We start from the raw sequence: 22,815 nt of genomic DNA on the forward strand, positions 1-22,815 counted from the left end.
TCTCAGGCTGGCCTCGAACTCACAGTGATCCTCTTACTTCTGCCTCCTAAGTGCTAAAATTGAAGGCGTGTGCTGCCATGCCTGGCACCATTTTTTTTTTTTTTATGAGCTTTATCTCAAATGCAGTCAACTGGAATCAGTGCTTGTTACCATCTTCTTTTTCCTAGTGTTAAAAACCTTGCAAAACATTACAGAGAGCACTTTAATCCAGTATTTTCCCACTGCCTAACATGTTGATCTTTTTAAAAAGTATTTCTTTAAATATTTATTTTTATTTATTTATTAGAGACAAAGAGAGAGGGAGAGAGACAGAGAGAGGGAGAATGGGTGTGTCAGGGCCTTTAGCCATTGCAAATGGACTCCAGACGCAAATGCCACCATGTCCATCTGGCTTTTGTGGGACCGAGAGAATTGAAACAAGCATGCACCTTAACTGCTAAGCCGTCTCTCCAAACCCAACATGTTGATCTTACATGCAAAGTCCGCCCCCCCCCCCGCAATAAAAAGGCAGAGGTGGGGAAAGGTGGTGTGTTTATCGCTACTCCAAACTGTCATCTTTTATTACTGTGCAAAACCCATGCTGTGAGGTCTGGGGAGATTGGCTCAATGGTTACAGGCACTTGCTTGCAAGCCTACACGCCCAGGCTCGATTCTCAAGTACCCATGTAAAGACAGACTCAGAATGCTGCGTGAGTCTGGAGTAAGTTCATTTGCAGTGGCAAGAGGCTCTGGTGTTTCCATATCCTCTCTTTCTTTCTCGATATCTCTATCAAATAATTAAGAATATAGACGTTGAGCCAGGCATGGTGGTGCACGTCTTTAATCCCAGCACTTGGGAGGCAGAGGTAGGAGGATCGCCTTGAGTTCGAAGTCACCCTGAGACTCCATAGTGAATTCCAGGTCAGCCTGGGCTAGAGTGAGACCCTATCTTTTTGTTTTGTTGGACGTGGGGTGGGTGGGGGTGAGTGTGGAAACGTTCTTTGAGACAAGTGGAGATGTTGGAGATTTGAGTAAGACACATCTCATCGTGCAGATTTCGTTGAAATCCAATCCACCCGATGGGACGACAAGGCGTAGTGGCAGGGGGATGGCCAAAGCCCCAGAGGTGGGGGAAATAGAAGTACTAATTTCTGGGGTCCACTAGTATTAAGGGGCCAAGGAGAGAATAAGACAGCATAAGAAACTAGAAGAACAACTGGTGACCTGAAAGGAAAAGCTAGAGAGAGAAGCGTTCTAGAAGCAAATGTTCTTTTCTGAGAGTCAAGTTTGAGGAACCTGAGTGTTTACATGGGGGAGAAAGAACTCTTAGCTGCACTTCCACTTATCACCACTAGGGGACTCAAGGGAGCAAGAGCCCAAGTCAAGCTTGTTGGTAAGAGCTTGGAAAGGGAAGGAAATTGGAAGTAAACTTGGAAAGTTGGAAACAAGTGGGCTTCGCAAGTCGCTTGTCCATGAGGCAGGCTACACTGCTTCTTATTCAGGTGTCTTCCTCGATTGTTCTCACCCCCTTATTTAAAAAAAAAATTATTTTTATTTAGTTATTTATTTGAGAGAGAGAGAGAGAGAATGGGCACACCAGGGCCTCTAGCTACTGCAAATGATCTCTAGATGCATGCACCACCATGTGCATCTGGTTTATGTGGGTCTTGGGGAATCAAACCTGGATCCTTAGACTTCACAGGCAAGTGCCTTAACTGCTAAGTCACGTCTCCAGCCCATCCCTGTAAATTTTTTTTTAAATTTTTTGTTCATTTTTTATTTATTTATTTGAGAGTGACAGACACAGGGAGAAAGACAGATAGAGGGAGAGAGAGAGAATGGGTGCGCCAGGGCTTCCAGCCTCTGCAAACGAACTCCAGACGCGTGCGCCCCCTTGTGCATCTGGCTAACGTGGGACCTGGGGAACCGAGCCTTGAACCAGGGTCCTTAGGCTTCACAGGCAAGCGCTTAACCGCTAAGCCATCTCTCCAGCCCTCCCTGTAAATTTTTGAGACAGTGTCTTCCTGAATCTGGAGCTCACTAATTGAGCTATATTAGCTAGTCAGCAAGCCTCAGGGACAACCTCTTGTCTCTGCTGCCCCAGTACTGGGATTTAGTCATATGCCTCCACACCTGGCTTTCACATGGTGCTGTGGATCCAAACTCATGATTGCATAGCAAGTACTCACTAAGTTATCTCTCTCTCTCTCTCCACACATACAGATATATACTGAGACCCTGTCTCAAAAAAAAAACAAAACAAAAAACAGCCAGAAGATATGTGACATGAATATCGTGGGACAAGCAACCCCAACAGCGCTTATCTGAACAGAGACTAGCTAAAGTTGGCATTAGTATCTTTTTTTTTTTAATTATTTATTTTTTTATTTGAGAGCAACAGACACAGAGAGAAAGACAGATAGAGGGAGAGAGAGAGAATGGGTGCGCCAGGGCTTCCAGCCTCTGCAAACAAACTCCAGACGCGTGCGCCCCCTTGTGCATCTGGCTAACGTGGGACCTGGGGAACCGAGCCTCGAACCGGGGTCCTTAGGCTTCACAGGCAAGCGCTTAACCGCTAAGCCATCTCTCCAGCCCGGCATTAGTATCTTGAGTACTAGGAAGAAAGTGGATTTGCCTGGAAGAGTGTGCATTTGTTTATTTGGTGAGGCCGCCAGTGAGGGAAGTGGGATGGGAGGTGATGGGGGTAATGGAGAAGGCCACACAGTGACAGCAATGTGGACCCCAAGAGCACGTTGAAGAGTTGATTGGTTTTGTTTTTCTTTCATGAGACAGAGTCTAGGCTTGCACTGAACTTGCTGTACAGTAAAGTCTGACCTTGAGTTTTGGATCTTCCTGCCTTCACCTCCTGAGTGTTGGGATTACAGACGAGCACCACCATGCTTGGCTTTATGAGGCGTTGGGGATTGAGCCCAGGGCTTCATGCAAGCACTTTACCGACTGGTCTACACCCCCAGTGCTGACTGGGGACTTTCTGAGGTCACGGTAGGAAAATCTGACACTGCCAGAGTTCTCCCTATGGAAGCCGGAGACCCACTGCTTACCTGTGGGCTGTTGCATTACTGGCCTTAAGAATGTTTGTGATGGGGCTGGGGAGATGGCTTAGCGGTTAGGGTGCTCACCTGCGAAGCCTAAGAACTCATGTTCGAATCTCCAGATCCCACATAAGCCAGATTTACAGTGACATAAATGCGCAATATCGCACATGTGCACAAGGGGATGCACGTGTCTGGATTTCATTTGCAGTGGCTGGGGGTGCTGGCATGCTCTCTCTCTCTCAAATAAATAATAGTAATGATAAAAGAATGTGATGATCTCATGGGGAATGAGGAAAGTGGAGTCAAGTACGTTATTGTGCCTTAAGTCCTGTTTTAAGAAAACAAACAAGGGGTTGTATTCTCAACTGCAAACCATAAAAATGGAAGAAGCAGTTTAGCGATAACAAATTAATAATAATAATAACACCCACATTGGATGTAGTAACCTAAGGTGATATCAGCCAGTGGACATAAAGCCCCACTGCTGGGGCTGGAGAGATGGCTTAGCAGTTAAGGCACTTGCCTGTGAAGCCTAAGGTACCAGGGTCAATTCCCCAGTATCCACAAAGCCAGAAGCACAAGGTAGCACATGTGTCTGGAGTTCGTTTGCAGTGCCTGGAGCCCCTGGTGCACCCAATCTCTCTCTTTCTGACAATCTCTCAAATAGATAAATAAAATAAAATAAAATATTTAAAAACCCACTGCTGAGGGACAAGGCAGGTGGGAGGGGAATTATGTGAGGATTGGCAGGTTAAGAGTATTCCATTAGGGAAAACTGAAAACAATTTTCCTCCTTGCTGGGGCAGCCCAAACCCTCCATTAATGAACACAATTGTGCTAAAAGACCCCAAAGATGCCCAGGGACAGTGTCTCAACCTTATCTGATAACACATGACCACAAAGGAACCTCATAACACCAAAGCCCAGCAATATTAGTACCAAAGATTCAGTACCTGGATTGAGAGAGGGTTTGTAGGTTTCCTGTGGTTTACCCCATGGCTTCACAGGCTGGACCCCTTGTTCTCAAAGTCAGGGGCCCATCTTCTCATTTTCTAGTTGAAATCCATACTTGTTCTGGCCTGTACTGACTTCTCAGAACTTATCATGGGCCAAACCCATGAGCAGGATCAGGACTAGAGTGAAGTAAGCGAGGCCCAAACGTGAGGGAGATGCTCGCTCACTTCCTGGTCAGCACAAGTGCAGAGCCCGTTTTTTGACTAACTCAATTAGTCACACACAAAGCCACGAGACACAAATGGCTCCCAGGAAGACGGAAGCTTCACCCCTGCACAGTGACGTGGACTTTATTTGATTCCGTTCTTTTGTTCGTTAAGCTCTGTCCCAGCCCTCTGATTTGGAGAATGTCCTGGATCTCCAGCAGACAAAACTAAACTCTGAGATAGAGTCCTGGTATTGTAAATGTCATCGACTCGGGAGAAGGGATAGGCAAGAGAGAGAAAGGGGGGTGTTGAAGGTTCACCTGCAGATGGGAGAGGGGACAGGGAAGAGGAGGAGCTAGTGAGTCAGAGGGAGACATCTTGAAACATCTAGAAACTTGGCTGTATTTCATTGCTTTGTAGTGGATGTGTTGGGGTGGGGTGCTCTTGGGTGAGCCTTCTTAGATAGTTTTCTTTTCTTAGGCTGCTCCTGTTATTTTGCAGCTGGAAGTATTTGGATCTAGACACTCGAAGCTTGTTCCGAGACCCAAATCCCAGGAAGAGGAATCTGGAGAGTAGGAATTCACCATGGTTAATAGAAAACGTCTTCAACCGTATTCCAATGCGCTGGGCTCGCTCATTTGGGGAAATGTGGTTGCCTCAGTCTGGGCTTGGTGGATTGACCCTGGGAGGCAGTCCTGTGAGCCCTAAATGAGTGGACAGGGTGGGGTGGGGGCCCTTGCCAAGACTTCAAGAACTTGGGGCCTGAAATGCAAACAACTCCAGGCTGAGCTGAGGGAGGCCAGTGCCAAGATATTAGGTAACTATTCGACGATCTTGAAGAAAATGCCCAAATGGAGCCTTAAGCCCTGGCATTGCCAAGAATTGATTTTTCTTTCTTATGAAAGCAGATAAGATGAATAGATTTCTGAGAATCATTCCCAAGTGAGGTATCCCAGTTTCTCATGCTGCTTCCTCAAGATGGCTGCTTAGCTGTTCCAAAGAGCCAGAGACATCTCCATAGCCCCTACCATTAAACTAGGCAAAGGAACCTGGCTTGTTTAAGTGAATTTAGATACATGAGTGGCCAGGGGTCTGGAAAAATGGCCCTGTGGTTAAGGTGTTTGCCTGCAAAGCCTAATGACCTGGGTTTGATTCCCTAGTACCCACATAAAGCCAGATGCACAAAGTGGCACATGTATCTGGAGTTCCATCGCAGTGGCTGGGGACCCTGGCATGTCCATTCTCTCTGTCTTTCTCTATCTCTCTCTGCTTGCAAATAAATAAAAAATAAATGTAAATACATGAGGGATTAAGAGATGACTCTTTAGTGGTTAAGGCACTTGCCTGCAAAGCCAGAGGATCTAGGTTTGATGGCCCAGGACCCACGTTAGCCAGATGCACAAGGTGGTACATGTGTCTGGAGTTAGGCTTGTAGCGACTGGAGATCCTGACGTGCCCATTTCTCTCTCTACCTGCCCTTTTCTCTCTGCTTCTCTCTTCTTTCTCTAGTAAATAAATGAAAAAAACATAAAAATAAATAAATAGATAGATGAGGGGAATACTTTTCATTTTATATGTCACACAAAGCCAATGGACATCATCCCTGAATTTTACAAGGAGCTCATGATATCTGCTTTGGTGTATTAGCCTTCCATTAGTGTAACAAATAAGGTAACCTATAAAAAGAAACAGGCTGCCAGGTATGGTGGCACGTGCAATTGAGAGTTTGAGGCAGGAGGATCAGGAGTTTGAGGCCAGCCTGAGATGCATGATTACTTTGGCTCATAGTTTTGGAGGTTTCAGTTCATAGTTGGTCCCATTGATTTTGGGGCTGTTGTGGCCACCATATCACAGAGGTGGAGGACAGTGCATGAAATGAATGATAAATAGACTAGAAGCCCTCTATCCCTTTCAATGGTAATCCTCCAATGACTGTAAGACTTCTCCCTAGATCCATGTCTTAAGGATTCCATAACCTTCCAATAGTGCAAGGTGGCTGCTTAAACCTTTAATGCAAGGGACATTCCAGGTCTAAACTAAATTATCTGAGGAAAGTATTAAGGAGATTCCAGGCCGAGTGTGGTGGTGCATGCCTTTAGTGCCAGCGCTTGGGAGGCTGAGGTAGGAGCATCTCTGTGAGTTTGAGGCCAGCCTGAAATTATATGGTAAATTCCAGGTCAGCCTGGGCTAGAATGAGAGCCATCCTTAAAAAACAAAGATAAATCAATCAATAAATAAAAAGGAAGTTCTATTGCATGTAATTTGCATATCTTGCTTACCATTTGTAGTGGTTTGATTCAGGTGTCCCCTGTAAATTTAGGTGTTCTGGGTGCTAAATTTCCAACTGATGGAGATTTGGGAATTGGCGCCTCCTGGAGGCAGTGTGTTATTGGGGGTGGGCTTATGAGTGTTATAGCCAGTGTCCCCTTGCCAGTGCTTGGCACACTCTCCTGTTGCTATTGTCCACCTTATGTTGGCCAGGGGGTGACGTCCACCCTTTGCTCATGTCATCATTTTCTCCACCATCATGGAGCTTCCCCCTCAAGTTTGTAAGCCAAAATAAACCTCTTTTTCCCTCACAAGCTGCTCTTGGTTGGGTGATTTCTACCAGCAATGTAAACATGAATGCAACAATAAAGTGGTACCAAGGAGTGGGGTTGCTGATAGATACCTGACTCTGTGGCTTTGGCTTTTTGGAGCTTATTTTCAAGAAGAATGTAGAAGGATTTGAAAACTTGGTCTAAGAGATGCCTTGCAGTGCTATAAGTACAGCTTGATAGACTGTTCTCGTCAGAGTTGAAAGACTTTAATGCAGTAAGAACTATGGACTGTGAGGTTTGGCTTATGAAGGTGAGAAAGAGCTTTGCCTGGACTGGGCTAGAAACAGTTTGTGTGAGAAGCTTGCTGTTATGCCCATGTCCTGAGAAGTTGTGCAGGGTTGCTCTGCGTAGAAACAGACTGGTGTGAGCACAGGGATATGGCACAGAAAGAAAAATCTTTGGGTGAACTGTTGCCCATTCAGCTGCAATTGAGAGATTACAACCATTGAGATTGGGCCGCTGATCTGCGCTGGGGCAACAGGAGGAATGTAGACTCTTTTGAAGGGGCCTGAGTGTTCAAGGAGTGTCCTGTTCTTCAAATTATGCTTTATTCTCCCCCTGGATTAACAAATTGGCACCCCACCTGGTAGTATGGAGTATAAGTAATGCAGGAAAGAGAGGGCCATTGAGTTTGCAATGCAGTCATGTGTTTTGGAAATGACCATGGGCAGTGTGAAGCAGGTTTGCTGGTTGCCTGCATGGAGACCCAATGGAGCCATGAAGATGAACTGTGGATTGCTGTGGCGACCCATTGGAGATGCCGAGACCATGAAATGGCTGCCAAGGAGAGCTGCTGGCCAGGATGAAGTTTTCTAGGACTGTGAGTAGCCTAGCTGGAAGGGTGGAACTGGAATTCCAGAGACTTGTTGCTGGTTAGAATGATCGGACTTACAGACTTGTCACTGACTAGAATCATTGGACTTGGAGCTACAGATTTTGATGCTTGCCCTGTTAAAATCTTGTATTGGTTGAATATTTCTTTGCTATGCCCAATGCCACCTTTTGCAGTGTGAATGTTTATTCTGTACCATTATGGGGCTTGGGGGGATTTTTTTATACAGCTCAGTTAAAAGATCTTGGATTATGGGGATGTTTGAACATCATTAGGATTGATAAAAACTATGGGGACTTTTAATGATGGACTGAATGCATTGTATTTTATATTACCGATGGTTATCAGTTTATGGGGCCCAGGGGTGGAATGTGGTGGCTTGATTCAGGTGTCCCCCATAAACTTAGGTGTTCTACCAGCAATACGAACCTGATTGCAACACCATTCATCCCTCAGTGGAAGTTAGGTTTGCTTCTGGAAATTGTGAATTACGCTGCTGTGAACATGTGTATAGTGACGTCACTTTGAGACTCCTCTTCCAGTTTGTACAATTTACTCTGAAGTGGAATTATGGGACGATATGGTGATCCTTCTTGAAACTGTTTAGGTATTTCCATGCTTGCTTTTGGGTTTTTAATAATTTAGTATTTTTAAATTTTACTTTATTTATGAGAGGGGGAAAAAAAGAGATTAGGCATGCCAGGACCACGTGCATCTGGCTTACATGGGTTCTGGGAAATCAAAATTTGGTCCTTAGGCTTTGCAGGCAAGCACTTTAACTGTTGAGACATCTCTCCAGCCCACAAATTAATATTTATTTATGTGTGTTCATGCTGTGAGTGATGGTGCTCATAAGCCACGTTGTGCCTGTGGAGGTCTGACATCAACTTTCGGATGTCCATTTTCTCCTTCTATCTCCTTTTAAGCAGGGTCTCTCCAATTCACCACTGCTTATACCAGGCTTGCTGCCCCGCCTCCCAGCTTCCTGCAAATTATCTTGTCTCTTTCACCCTCCTTGCCCATAGGTGTAGGTGGCATTACAAGTCCCAGTCCCAGCCTTTGGCTGTTTATGTGGGTGCTGGGGTTAAGTAGTTGGGTACTCATGCTTGCATAGCAAGCTCTTTATCCACCAAGCCATCTCCACAGGCCCTTATTTTGATTTTGGGAAGCAGGGTCATACTTTGGCCCAGACTGACCTGGAATTCACTTTGTAGCACAGGTTAGCCTCAAATTCAGTGATGGGGCTGGAGACATGGCTCCTCAGTTAAATATGCTTGCTTGAAAGCCTGATAATCTGGGTTTAGTTCCTCAGTACCCATGTAAAGCTAGATGCACAGGGTGGTGGTATATGTATTTAGAGTTTGTTTGCTGGGGCAAGAGGCCCTGGCATATCCATTCTCATTCTTCTCTCTGCTTTTTTTTTTTTTTTTTTTTTTAAAAAAAATCATTTATTTATTTGAGAGAGAGAAAGACAGGAAGAGAAAGAGAGAGAACAGGCACACCAGGGCCTTCAGCCACTGCAAACAAACTCCAGATGCATGTGCTACCTTCTGCATCTGGCTTACATGGGTCCTGGGGAATTGAAACAAGGTCTTTTGGCTTTTCAGGCAAATGCCTTAAGTGCTAAGCCACCTCTCCAGCCCCCTTCTCTCTGCTTTTAAAGGAATAAATATTTAAAATACTTCAGTGATCCTCCTAACTCAGCTTCCAGAGAGCTGAGGTTAAAGGTATACACCACCATACCCAGCTACTTCCATGCTTTTTGTAGTATTTACTTTTATTTATTTATTAGAGAGAGAGAAAGAGGGAGAGAGAGAGAGAGAGAGAGGGAGAATGCACATGCCAGGGCCTCTAGCCACTGCAAACAAACTCCAGATGCATGCGCCACCATGTGCACCTGGCTCACGTGGGTACTAGGGAATTGAACCTGAGTCCTTAGGCTCCACAGGCAAGCACCTTAACCGCTGAGCCATCTCTCCAGCCCCCATGCTTTTTTACTTCGTGCAAGCCTACTCTTAACAAGATTTCCCCTTAGGCAGCATCAGAATTTCACTTTCATCTTTTTTAATTTTTTATTTTATTTTATTTAGTTATTTGAGAGTGACAGAGAAAGAGGCAGGTAGAGAGATAATGGGCACGCCAGGGCTTCCAGTCACTGCAAACGAACTCCAGACGCGTGCGCCCCCTTGTGCATCTGGCTAACGTGGGTCCTGGGGAATCGAGCCTCGAACCGGGGCCCTCAGGCTTCACAGGCAAGTGCTTAACCGCTAAGCCATCTTTCCAGCCTGAGAATTTCACTTTCATCTTATTGGCCAGATTGGATGATGTGACCACTTCTAGCTGCAAGGGAGTCTGAAAGAGGATGCTTTTTATAAAATTAGGCATAGAACTTTGAACAAAAACTGCATTGAAATATATTTAATTAATTAATTTGACAGAGAGAAAGAGGGAGGGAGAGAGAGAATGGGTGCGCCAGGGCCTCCAGCCACTGCAAACGAACTCCAGACGCATGCGCCCCTTTGTGCATCTGGCTTATATGTCCTGGGCAGTTGAACCAGGATCTTTTGGCTTTGTAGGCAAATGCCTTAGCCACTAAGCCATCTCTCCAGCCCAAAGCCTGCATTTTGTTGGAAGGGAAGAAGAAAATCAATCTTAGGGCTGGAGAGATGGCTTAGCGGTTAAGCGCTTGCCTGTGAAGCCTAAGGACCCCGGTTCGAGGCTTGATTCCCCAGGACCCACATTAGCCAGATGCACAAGGGGGCGCACACGTCTGGAGTTCGTTTGCAGTGGCTGGAGGCCCTGGTGCGCCCATTCTCTCTCTCTTTGCCTGTCGCTCTCAAATAAATAAATAAATAAATAAATAAAAGAAAATCAATCTTAGATTATACTAGGTTTCAATGAAAGGGCTTCAAATGAAAAAAGGAACATTGTGGGAGATTTTTTTTTTTTAATTTTAGAAAGATCTCTGGCAGCTGTGGACTAGTGCATGAAGGTCACCAGAGTCTGTGAAGAGGCCCACAACAAGCCAGCGGGAGTGAGGGCCCGGATGAGAACGGGGGCAGAGGCATAGAGTCTTCAGGAGAGGGATGGACTGTGGAGGTGTTCCGGGGCATTCCTCTCACCCCTGTCTGGATACTGGCAGTGAGGAGGTGGGAGAAGAGCAGCTTGGCCTTGGTTATCTAGGAGGAGATACAGGTTTCAGGGACAGGCGATAGGTTCAGGATTGTGTGCGTCGAGTCTGAGAACGCTGCCTGCAGAACGGGGAAGGAGAAGAAAAGGTGGGGGAAGGGCTGTTCCAATCTGAGTCTTTCGGGATCAGTTTTGTGAATGAGTTACTTTCCTCATTGCTGTGACACAAGTAACTTAACGGAGGAAGGCTGACAGACTGAGGGCCCAGTCTTCCACGGAGGGGAAGGCATGGTGGCGGGAGCTTGAGGCAGCCAGTACATTCCTTAATCTGCAGTCAGAGGTGGGGTGCACGCGGGGAGGGGGGAGAGAATGCTGGGGCTCAGCCAGCTCTCTCCTTTTATCCGTTCTGTGACCCCACCCCTACGGAATGGTGCGTCCACACCAAGGGTGGGTCTTCCTACCTCAATGAATCCAGTGTAGAAACTCTCTTACAGACATGCCCAGAGATGTGTTTCCATGGTGATTCTACATGCCATCAACATGAACTATCACAGTTTGTGAACTCCTTGGCACTTGAGGGAAAAAAATGAACTGTTGAACTGCTTTGAATCACCAAATTCAGTGCTGGTCCAGCAAGCAGAGGCAGGGGGAGAGGGGTACTCTTGTACAGACGGAATGTGTGGAGACCACCCTCCACCCTGAATGTCTCTGATTCAAATAGGATTCTCTGTGGCTAGAGGGATGGCTTAGCAGCTAAGCTGCGAAGTTAAAGGACACAGGTTCCATTCCCAGGACCCACGTTAGCCAGATGCACAAGGGGGCGCATGCATCTGGAGTTCGTTTGCAGTGGCTGGAGGCCCTGGAGCACCCATTTCTCTCTCTCTCTCTCCCTCTCTCTCTCTGCCAAATAAATAAATTTAAAAAATATTTTAAAAAATTCAGTTCAAATAGGACTCTCTGGGAAGTCCCCTTCCACCTCCATGGCCAACTTCCCAGAGATACCAGGCCAATATCCTCTGAACCAGGGAAACTCCAGCTGGAATATTCACTCTAGCTGCCTGTGTCTGCTGCCAACTCACTGAGTCTGGGCTGAGATGATCTTTCAGAAACACCATCTATGCCCTGTCCAGGCGGCTGCCCTTTCCTGGAGGAGGAGGAGGGTCCAGGCCTCTCCATTCTCTGTTTCCAGCACTGACAGCGACACTCATTTCCTTCCCAGTGCTATTGAGCAAGTGTGAGAAGTGTCTCCCTCGGACACAGGGCCCTCACTGTCCCTTCCCCATCCATCACTGGGGAGCCGTGCCTGCCTGACCAGGCCATAAATCCTTGTGTTTCCCACTAGGTCACAGAGCACACCACAGATCATGAAGTACATTGATTTCTTGGTAAAGGAAAAGATAACCAATTCCTTTAGGGTCCTTTGGGGGTGCTGTTTTGCTCCACCCTCAGCTTTCTGGGCCTACTGGGGGCTACTCATGCTGAGGCCTGTGGAGCCAGTGCCAGACTCGACAGGGCCTGATGGGAAAGTACAGCATAGATGAGTCCAGAGTCTACAGAGGTTAATGGGCACTGTCAAACTTATATTCCGAAACATGGAAATAGTTAAGTTTGACTCCTGCTTATAAATTGAAGGCTGTGGGTGGGGGATCCTGCCTCTTCATAGATGGGTATCCTGGCATACTGTATCTCTTTGTGTCTGAATATCCTTGCAGGTTTGATTCCCCAGTACTCATGTAAGCCGGATGCACAGTTATGAATGCATCTGGAGTTTGTTTGCAGTGGCTAGAGGCCCCAGTGTGCCCATTCTCTCTCTATCTGCCACTCTCTCAAATAAAAATAATTTTTTATTTAATTAATTTTTTCCAGGCTGACCTGGAATTTACTATGTATTCTTAGGGAGGTCTCGAACTCACTTTGTTCCTCCTATCTCTGCCTCCCTAGTGCTGGGATTAAAGGCGTGTGCCACCACACGGGGCTCAAAAATAAAATATTAAAAACAAATAATGGCTGATGCGGGCAGAGGGACCCACATGTGCTCCCGCATATTTCCTAAGCGCCTAAGCCCCTCTCCAACATTGCTGCTGTTACTAGCAGGAGTACAAGGTCCCTTTATCCCTTCATCCCTCTGAGACTCGGTTTTCTCATCCGCAGGACGGGAATACTATACTCTACTTAGTAGGGAGTCTGGGAAGATGTAAGAGGCCAGCACAGAAAGGATGTTGCCTACACTGGGGCCCACAGAAGCCCCCCTACGCTCCACTCCAGCTGTTCTTAACTGTGTGGGGAGAAACAGATCCAAGCACAGGTGTAGGGAGAGAATGTCAGTAAATCCCAGTCCCCTTTCCATGCCAACAACCCCCCCCCCCACCGCACCCCCGCCATCTCTTGTCCCAGGCTGGATTCAACAAAGACAAAACCAGGCTGGAGAGATTAGCGGTTAAGGTGCTTACCTGGGAAGGCTAAGCTCCCAGGTTCGATTCTCCAGGTCCCAGGTTAAGCCAGATGCACATGGTGGCGCATGCGTCTGGAGTGCGTTTGCAGTGGCTAGAGGCCCTGGTGCGTCTGTTCTCACTCTGTCTGTCTAATAAATAAATAGGAATCAGAGAATTATTTTTCTTTTAAAAAAGGACAACAAAGCTCAGGGAGATGAGGATGGGGGGGGTGAACACGGGTAGGATGTAGGGGCTGGAGTGGGGCCTTGAGGGGTAGGGGAGGGTGTGAAACCCTTCCCCTCTCTTTGGAGCCTGGGCTGGCCGGCTGCCTAGCGTGGGGCTGGGGGCGGGGCTGGCCGGGTGGCGGTGGGTGGAAGGAGAAAGAGGAAAGCGATCTCAGTGGAAAACCGCCCTGCGGTTGGCTCGGGCGCCCACGACACGGTATTTATAGAGGCTCCCAGCAGCTCTCGAGGCTTGGCGGTCGAGTTAACCCTTTCCAAGCCTCGGTGCCAGCTCGCCCCGCCGTCTTGAGATGGGCACCGCTCGGACTGCATCTGGGATCCCAGCCAGCAGCCCGGAGGGTGGGAGTGGTCAGTGGCCGGTCACCTGTCCCCCTTTCACAGAGCAGTGGGGGATGGGCGGCGAGTAGATCAGCGGTGGACCCCCGCACCACCTCCACCCCCTCCACCTCCACCGCCCTCCTCCCTTGCAGCCCCCCCGGGTCTCCTCCAGCCAGGGTCGGGCTGGGGTCGGGGGCGGATCCTGGCCAGCAGGGCGGGTTCAGGCCTGGCTCTCAAAACTCGCCGCTGCGGGGGGCCAATCGGGGACCTCGGGGGCGCCGCCGGGCGGCCTTTCCGGGCCTTTTCCCGCGGCTTCCTCCCGGCCGCTCCGCCCCTCGCGCGCCCGGCCGCCCCCGGCCCCCATCCCGCCCGGGCCTCGCGGCAGCGGCGGCGGCGGCGGCGGCATCTGGGTCCCGCCGAGTCCCCGGGAGTCGGCGCGGAGCGGTGAGTTGCTTGCGTGGCGCGGGGTGGGGCGGCCTTTTGTGTGCGCCGGGAGCCCGCGGCCCTTCCCGGCGGGGCACCGCTTACCCACACCCCCCCCCCACTCCACACACACACACACACACACACACACACACACACACACACACACACACACACCGGCCCGCCCCAGGTTCGAGTCCGGCCTGGGTGCACAGGAACCAGCCGAACCTCGGGGGTCGCAGCTCCGGCTCCAAGGGCCCACCACCAGCTCGCTGGCATTCGCCGCGCCCTGGCCTGGCCTCTCTTTACCTGAGATGGGGGGGGGGGGCAGGGCCAGGTCGGACCTGCAGATACTTCCCCCCCCCGCCCAAACCACCACCCACCGCGCCACGCACCCCCTTCGCCCCTCGAGGCTGCAGGGCCGTGCATGTGAATGTGGAGCCTGGGATGCAGGCGCATCTGCACGGCGTGCATGGTTCTGGACGTTCAAGCAAGCAGCAGCTAGCTGGCGCTGGGAGGGAAAGCAGTCTCTTTCCTAGCTCTGCGCTCCGACTGCCAGTTCCCAGGAGAGGGAGCTGCAGGGGGGGAGGGGAGTGCAAGGTTAGGTGGTCTTCTGTGCTTGGCCCTGACCGATGAAGGGGGGCCGATGACTGGAGGTAGGGACAGCTTAGAGGCCCCAAAAGATTAGAGTGTGCTGGAGGAATCCGGGATGGGGCTGAGTTAGTGAGATGGAGAGGACGGTGGGAGGATGCTGGGAGCTAGGGACAGGGTATGGAGTCCAGTGCCCCAGGTCCCTTCCTCAACAGGGGCTTAGCTAGCCAACTGGCTGGTTTGGAAGCCTGAGGCAGTGAACTGGCAGGAAAAGGGATTTATTTCCAAGCCAAACCTGCCCTAATGAGAAATGCGTGACAGATGACTCAGACATGGGATCTGTCGATAATAGGGGAATATTAAGCAAATAGTAAAGCGAAGGTTTGTGTGGGTGCGTGTGGTTTGTGTGTGTGTATGTTGGGGGGCGGTGGAGGACTGTTCCTCTCACATCGATTGTAGATAATCTGCGAGTCTGATTCCTTGGTTAAATTAATGCCTCGGTCCTTATGAGTATGCGTGTAGCGTTGCTTTCTCTATTAGAGAGTAATGAGGCTGCTTGCATTGTAAGAGAGTTCTCTCTTAATTCCCCCTGGCCTCCCAGAAATCCCTGGAAATCGAATGTTTGGGCAGCAGCCTTCCTTGTAGATTGGTGATCTGAAAATAGGTGGGCAAGCCTGGAGGCCAGGGCAGTTGAAGTCTACACTTGAAATTGAAATCTAAACCTGACTGATGGGCTGGGCTGGCTGTATGGTGTGCTGGGGTACAGGGCTGGGGTATGGAGTGGTGGCTCATATTCCCCACCCCCCCTTGGGAATGGGAGTGTCTTTTTGGGTGTGTGCATTTCCCTGATAGCTGCAGTTCCCAAGGTTCAGCGCTAACCCTTGGTTAGCTGTTGTCCATGTAAGCCTTCCTCCTTCGTGTGTATTATACGTACATCGTGATCAGCTGATGTGGACTGTTCAGATGTTAATGATTTTTTTTTTGGTAGGATCTAGCCCAGCTTGACCTGGAATTCACTATGTCATTTCAGGGTATCCTTGAACTCACAGTGATCCTCCTACCTCTGCCTCCCGAGTGCTGGAATTAAAGGTGTGCACCACCACGCCTGGCTCTTAATGAAATATTATTTATTTATTTGAGAGAGAGAGAGAAAGAAGCAGATAGACAATGGATGCACCAGGGCCTCCAGCTGCAGCAAACAAACTCCAGGCGCACGCGCTGCCTTGTGCATCTGGCTTACGTGGGTCCTGGGGAATCGAACCTGGATCTTTTGGCTTTGCAGGCAAGTGCCTTAACCACTAAGCCATCTCTCCAGCCCTCTTAATGAAATTTTTTAGAGGATATGGCTCAGTTGGTAGAGTAGTTACCTAGCATGCACAAAACGCTGGGTTAGATCTTCAGCATCACATAGAGCGGGTGTGGTGGCACATGCTTATAATCCCAGCACTGGGGAGGTAGAGGCAGGAGGATCAGAAGTTCAATCAAGGTCATCTTTGGCTATGTAGCAAGTTAGAGGCAAGTGTGGACTACGAGAAACGTTGTCTTCAAAAAAAAAAAAAAGCTTTCATCATGACTGGGTTAGACTTGTGATCATTGGTTTTTGCATTAAAGTGTCATAAGGCAAAGGAGCTTTCTAGGGAGACAGCTTTTCCCTTGTTGAAGTGTCATTAGTGATGCTTTCTTTGGTCACATGGTAGCTTCTGCCTGCCTGCAGGGTACTTGCCAAGTACACTCTGGACTCTGGCTATGAGAGAGCAGAGCCTGCATCTTGTGAGGGAAGAAGCCTGGCTTCATGCCAGCCTCAGTGTCAGAAAGGGGGAGGATTTTGACCCAGTTTTCCTCCCTATCCTTGTCCCTTTTAGCTCTGTCCTGGCACCTGATGGGAACAGGTTGGCCTGGTGTCCTAAGATTTTGCTCAGAGGCCTGACAGCTGGGCTGAAGGCTTGAATGTTTGTCCCCAGAACAGTTATAGAAGCGGTGGCCTTTCAGAACAGCCCTCTGGGGAGTTTGTGGCCATATTCTAGAGAGGACTGCTCGAAACCTTTTTGTGGGAATCTCCCTTCTGCAAGGCTGGCTTCCTACAGCAGGAAGTCTGCTCCACTCCGCAGTGGGACTTGTGGTTGACACCGAGATGTGCAGTCTACTTTGGGACCGGAGATGTGGCGTGATCCCGGCATCCCTGAGTTGGCATGCCACATCCTCAGGGAGACTCTTAGAAAGGATTGAGCAAGTGCCTGGCCTGTTGTTGAATTGGACTGTGTGGTCTGGGGTAAGAGAGACCCAAACCCATTCGGCCTTTGAAATTAGAACTGCACAGGGCTGTTTGGCTATAGATCTGAGTCATAGGGCCGGGAAGAAGGAGGAAGGGCAGGGAGGATGATGTCACTGCCCATGAGCTTATCCTCTTGAGTGGGTGGTGACTGCTTCTCGCACCCCAGGGCAAGAGTGGCAGGGAAGTCCACCCGCAAAAAAGGGGAAATGGAAGGAGCTCTGTGTGTGCCACGCGCCACAGAAGGCCACGTGCATTGTAGTACAGCCCTTGCTAGAACCCCCTCCCCAGCTCAGGCACCCCTGCGTGGTGTGCTGCTAGACGGATTAGATTTTCAGAGTTCTGGGGTGGGGCCATGCTGGGTGCTTAATGAACTTCATTTTACATAATTGACCCATCACCACCCTTAGCACCATCGTACAGATGGGGAAACTGAGGCCCAGAGACACACAGCTGACATATGGTGGAGGTGGGCTGTTGTCCGTCTTCAGAACCTGGCTCGTTTGTGTCATTCCCGAGTCAGCCACAAGGTTTACGTCTCATGTTGGAGCCTGGAAAATATGCCAGAGGTCCCCTAGGCAGAGGGACACTGGTGTGAGTGGTCAGGGAGAAGGTGGGAGTGACCTGGGTGACCCATGATCACGGTCCTTGGCAGAGCATTCTTGTGCTGTCAGAAGCCTGGGTTTTGTTTTGTTTTTTTTTGTCACATAGGTACCTCTGGGAGTCCTCTTTTATGTCCCCCAGTTTTGACTAGTGCTCCCAACCACCTGTTCCCACTCTCCTTTTTCATTTTCTTCACGATCCTCGTGACTTTGGACATCTTCCTACCCAGGGGAGACGCTGGGATGTGTGCTTGTAGGGAGGCCCCGTCCTGGGAGTGGTGGGGCTGTGAGGCGCAGAGCTGAGACCAGGCTTCTGGGAAGGGCAGCGGGCGAGGAGAGCTAGAAGGAAGCGGAGGTGAGGAGGCAGGATTCTAGGTGGAAAGAGGGAACCCGGAAGGATGTGTATCTCTACACAGAAGGCCTTGGTGGGCACTAGGGTACCTGGGGAAGGGGCACTAGGGTACCTGGGGAAGGGGAAGCTTATTCCAGAAGGGCCCAGAGTACCTTGTCCCCATGCCTGTGGTGCTAATAACTGCAATGACCATAATGATCACTGGTTAGCTGGGCATGCGTAGTGTGGACACCTATGGTCCTAGCACTTGGGAGGCAGGAAGAGCAGTAGTTTTAAGTCCAGTCTTGGCTACATAGGGAGTTCAAGGCCAACCTGGGCTATCTGAGACCCTGTCTCATAAAACCTAACATTACAGCAATAACAAACATTAACTAACCGTTGTTTTGATATTAGGCACTCGGATCAGCCTTTCTCTGTTACCCTGTTTATTCTCCCGGCAGCCTGGTAGGTAGGGATCCAGTTTTGTAAGCGAGTCTCAAGGAGAAAGTCATCGTCATTGGTACTTGGCTTTGAGTCTAGTTGGACTTCTTTGTCAGAATGTGAGTCTGTGCTGTGCTCCGGGCAGGTCAGGCAAGCCTCGTGGCTCTAGTTAATATAGATGAGGAGTCCAGGCCGGGGAAGTACTCAAGAGCTGGCTCGGCAACTCATTAGTCACTCTTGCTGGTGACTGATGACTGTGGGCCCCAGGGCAATGCCCTCCCCCCCGGGCTCAGATTTCTGTGCGCACAATGGGCATGGAGATGGGCATCAGGCCAGGCATGGAGATGGCAAAGAGGCCAGTAGCCTGCTGGGACAGGACCATGGGAGAGCCAGTGGGATCGGCTGCTTAGGTGGTGAGAGGCTGGAACTAAGTCTCTTTTAGGGTACAAAGAAGGCATTTGGGAATGGGGAGGCACTGAACAGAGCCCTGCTGAAGAAATGTGCCCTTCCTGGAAGCTGGCAAAGCTTCTGGTGTGGCTGGCATTTCCAGGCAGGTTCTGGTAGGAGTCAACACATGGTGAGTTGAATACGGGTGTGTGTCCCTTGACTGGCCAGTGTTTGCAAAGTCCGGGATGTGATTGGGGTTCCTTTACACTCCTGTCCCTTCCCTTCCCCTCTCCATCCACCTTGTTGTCCCTTCTTCTGGCTAGACCTGTCCTGAGCCCAGCATGACTTTGACTTTGTTCAGGATTCGGAGCTTCTGATGGGGTGTGTGTACACACACATGCACACACGCACACACATGTGCATCCCTGTGCATGTCCAGGACAGCTTCTCACCTCTGCACAGTACTCTGGGTCCTAGGCGGCAGCATGTCTTGTTAAGTAGCTGCCGGGCTTTTGAAGATGCACACTGATTTGGAGGTCACCCCTTGGCCAGAAGGGAGTGAGAAAGGCAGGGCAGCTCACATAACGTAGGTGGCATGATGATCCCTCCCCTGCCCCCCGCTTACAGGTTCTTAGCCTTGACCTTGGTGTGGTGAGGATGGTGTGGCTGGGGAGGCCAGTTCCTCCCTCCTCTGCTCTGTGTTCCCTCCAGGCATGGGGGAAACAGGTGGAGGATGCCGGGAAGACCTTCGGCCCCTCTGCGGGCAGCCCGGTGGCTTGTTGCAGTCCCGACTCTCATAGGTCACTTTGCGAGGAAGGCAGGTTATCGTGGAATCACAAGACTATAAGGTGTGGTGCCCAGTGGACAGCCTTGGGCACAAAAGGCCCAAATGTACGCAGATTATCAGGAAAAGGGGAGATGCCTCCCAAGGACTCTGCAGACCCCTCTTGCCTTGCCCCTGACCTCCACCCTCAGTCCTCAGTCAAGTCCTAGAATCATACCGTGGGGAGTGGACTTAATGGCCCACGTTGTACAAATGCACAAAGTGAGGCTCAGCATATTTCCCTAAAGTTACATGACTGAAAGTGACAGAGTGGGGATTTGAACCTCCAACTCCACAGTCATCTGTTAAACACCAAGGCTCCCTTCCACAAGACCTCTTATGAAGACGCTACCCCAGCATGTGACTATGTCCGCAGCAGGGGATGTGGCCTGGGCCCTTCTTAGATGGCTCAAGTGAAAACCTAGCAAGGGAGTAATGGAGTAATTTAAATCCTCATAAACCTTTCATGTCACTGTTTTACTTTTGTTAATCATAAGGGAATTACATGTTCAGGGACTAGAGAGATGGCTCAGCGGTTAAGGTGCTTGCCTGTGAAGCCTAAGGACCCAGGTTCAACTCCCCAGTACCCACGTAAAGCCAGATGCACAAGGTGGCGCATGTGTCTAGAGTTTGTTCGCAGAATCTGAAGTTTATTTGCAGCAGCTGGAGGGCCAGGTGTGCCCATTCTCTCTGTCTCTCTCTTCTCTCTCTCTCTGCTTGCAGATAAATTAAAAGAAATATAATTTTACAAAGAATTACATGTTCCTTGTCCAAACCAAAAAGTATCAAGTAGAAAACAAATGTGGGCTCTTCCTCTTATTCCTCTACTCCAGGGCTGGGCTCACTGCCAGGCTCCCAGATGTTTTCCCTACTTATAAGCATCCATCTAGTCCTCCATCTGACCATCTAACCACAGATGTACTTATCCATTCACTGATCAGTGCACCCATGAGCCAAACCTTTACTAGAATTAAGAGTTAAAACCTACCTTGAAAAACCCAACCAAACCAACCAACCAAACAAACAAATTAAAAAAAAAAAAAAAGAAAGAAAAGAGTTAAGCCGGGTGTGGTGGTGCACACCTTTAGTCCCCAGAACTCAGATTGCCAAGGTAGGAGGACCACTGGGTTCCAGACCAGCCTGGGACTACATAGTGAATTCCAGCCAGCCTGCCGTACAGTGAGACCCTAATCCAGACACATAATGTTCTTGCTATTCGTGACCTCACAGTCCTTACACAAGACCTTCACAGCAGAGGGAAAAGACGATGACATCAAAACAAGAGAGACATCGGAAGGGGGAGGGGATTTGCTGGAGGGTGGATTTGAGAGAGGGACTGGGGGGGGAGTTGAGGGAGGGAATTGTCATGATTTTACTGTCTATACTTACGGAAGCCAGCAATAGAAACTTATTAATCAATAACAATACAGGGAGTTCAATAACGCAGACGCAGGTTCTGCTCGGGAGGGTCCAGTATGACACAAGGGAACCCATCAGGGTACAGTGAATAACAAGGACCTCTGACAAGTGGCAGACCTCTGTCGCAGCTTTTCTGTCAAGGACACCTTCAGGGTGAAGAGGTATCACCCTTGTCAGTCATTTGGAAGAAGGGGTCCTACAGTGGCAAACCTCCCCCCCCCAAAAAACAAAAACAAAAAACAAATCCCTGTGAGATAGGAAAGCCGGTCTTGAGACCTGGGAGCTGAAACGGGCTCATTGGGATGAGACACAGATGGGAGGAAGGGACTACGGGGAGGTGGGCGGGGCCAGACCAGACTGGGCTCTGTCAGCGGAGCTCTTATTCCAAGCAAATGGACACTGCAGGGGTTAACTTGTGACTAGTGCAATGCATAGTGGGTTTTTTAAAAAAAGATGCCCTTGCTGGGCTGGAGAGATGGCTTAGCGGTTAAGCGCTTGCCTGTGAAGCCTAAGGACCCCGGTTCGAGGCTCGGTTCCCCAGGTCCCACGTTAGCCAGATGCACAAGGGGGCGCACGCGTCTGGAGTTCGTTTGCAGAGGCTGGAAGCCCTGGCGCGCCCATTCTCTCTCTCTCCCTCTATGTGTCTTTCGCTCTGTGTCTGTAGCTCTCAAATAAATAAATAAATAATGAACAACAAAAAAAAATTTTTTTTTTAATGTTTATGCCTGGCATGGTGGTACGCGCCTTTAATCCCAGCACTCGGGAGGCAGAGGTAGAAGGATTGCAGTGAGTTCGAGGCCACCCTGAGACTACAGAGTGAATTCCAGGTCGGCCTGGACTAGAGTGAGACCCTACCTCGAAAATATATATATATTTATTTGCAAGCAGAGAGAGAGAGAGGGAGGGAGGGAGAGAGAAAGAGAGAGAGAGAATGAGAGCAGCAGAGCCTCTTGCCATTGCAAACAAACTCCAGACACGTGGGCCACCTTGTGCCTCTGACTTTATGTGGATTCCGGGGAATCAAACCTGGGCTTTACAAGTAAGCACCTTAACCGCTGAGCCATCTCTCTAGCCTCCCCTTTTTTGCAAGGTAGGGTCTCACTCTAGCCCAGGCTGGTCTGGCCTGGAATTCACTATGTAGTCTCAGGCTGGCCTCGAACTCACAGCAATCCTTCTACCTTAGCCTCCCAAGTGCTGGGATTAAAGGTGTGTGCCACTACACTCAACCCCCCCCCTTTTCCTTTTAAAAATTATTTATTTATTTATTTATTGACACAAAGAGAGAGAGAGAGTGTGGGTTTACCAGGGCCTCCAGCTACTGCAAACAAACTTCAGATACATGCGCCACCATGTGCATCTGGCTTTTATGGGTTCTGGGGAATCAAACCAGGGTTCTTGACATCGCAGGCAAGTGCCTTAACCTCTAAGCCATCTCTCCAGCCCCATCCCTTCCCCCTTTAAAAAATCACTGTTACTTTAAGTGCTGTGTAGAACACAGACTGTGGCATAGAATTGGGGTGGAGGACAAAAAGGTGGGTGGGCTGAAGCATGGTCGTCATCCGGATGAGCAACTGAGAGTGATTGGGACCACCACGGAGAGAAACAGAGGTGGAGAGAAACCAGGTATGGTCAAGGACTCCTGGGCTTACGTTAAAAACAAAAAAAGACAGAGGGCTGGAGAGGTGGCTCAGCAGTTAAAAACCCTTGCTTGCAAAGCCTGACAGCCCTGGTTTGACTCCTGCAGCACCCACATAAATTCAGATGCACAAAGTGGTGCATGT

The 22,815-nt window shown here is 49.4% G+C and overlaps 1 protein-coding gene and 1 long non-coding RNA gene across 4 annotated transcripts in view; one reads left to right on the forward strand and one right to left on the reverse strand.

Moving 5' to 3' along the window:
- Nucleotides 1–10,560: 10,560 nt before the first annotated feature.
- LOC123464089 lies at nt 10,561–13,267 on the reverse strand. Of its 2 annotated transcripts, XR_006639347.1 has the most exons (3): nt 13,207–13,261; nt 11,218–11,328; nt 10,561–10,878 (listed from the first exon to the last, which is right to left on the reverse strand). It is a non-coding gene; the product is annotated as an uncharacterized LOC123464089 (long non-coding RNA). The 2 variants fall into 2 exon arrangements; XR_006639348.1 differs by lacking the exon at nt 11,218–11,328 and having other exon boundaries at nt 13,207–13,267.
- A 343-nt stretch (nt 13,268–13,610) lies between these two features.
- The window catches only part of Cd276 (CD276 molecule), a 36,590-nt gene continuing 27,385 nt past the window's right edge, over nt 13,611–22,815 (forward strand). The window contains exon 1 of one of the 2 annotated variants that reach the window (XM_045160808.1): nt 13,611–13,629. The gene's annotated coding sequence lies outside the window, so the exon portion shown is untranslated. Of the gene's footprint in view, nt 13,630–14,163; nt 14,193–22,815 lie in introns of those variants that run through there. The other variant, XM_045160809.1, reaches the window with a different exon arrangement.

The sequence above is a fragment of the Jaculus jaculus genome, chromosome 10 (genome assembly GCF_020740685.1).
Source record: "Jaculus jaculus isolate mJacJac1 chromosome 10, mJacJac1.mat.Y.cur, whole genome shotgun sequence".
Classification (NCBI taxonomy): Eukaryota; Metazoa; Chordata; class Mammalia; order Rodentia; family Dipodidae; genus Jaculus; species Jaculus jaculus.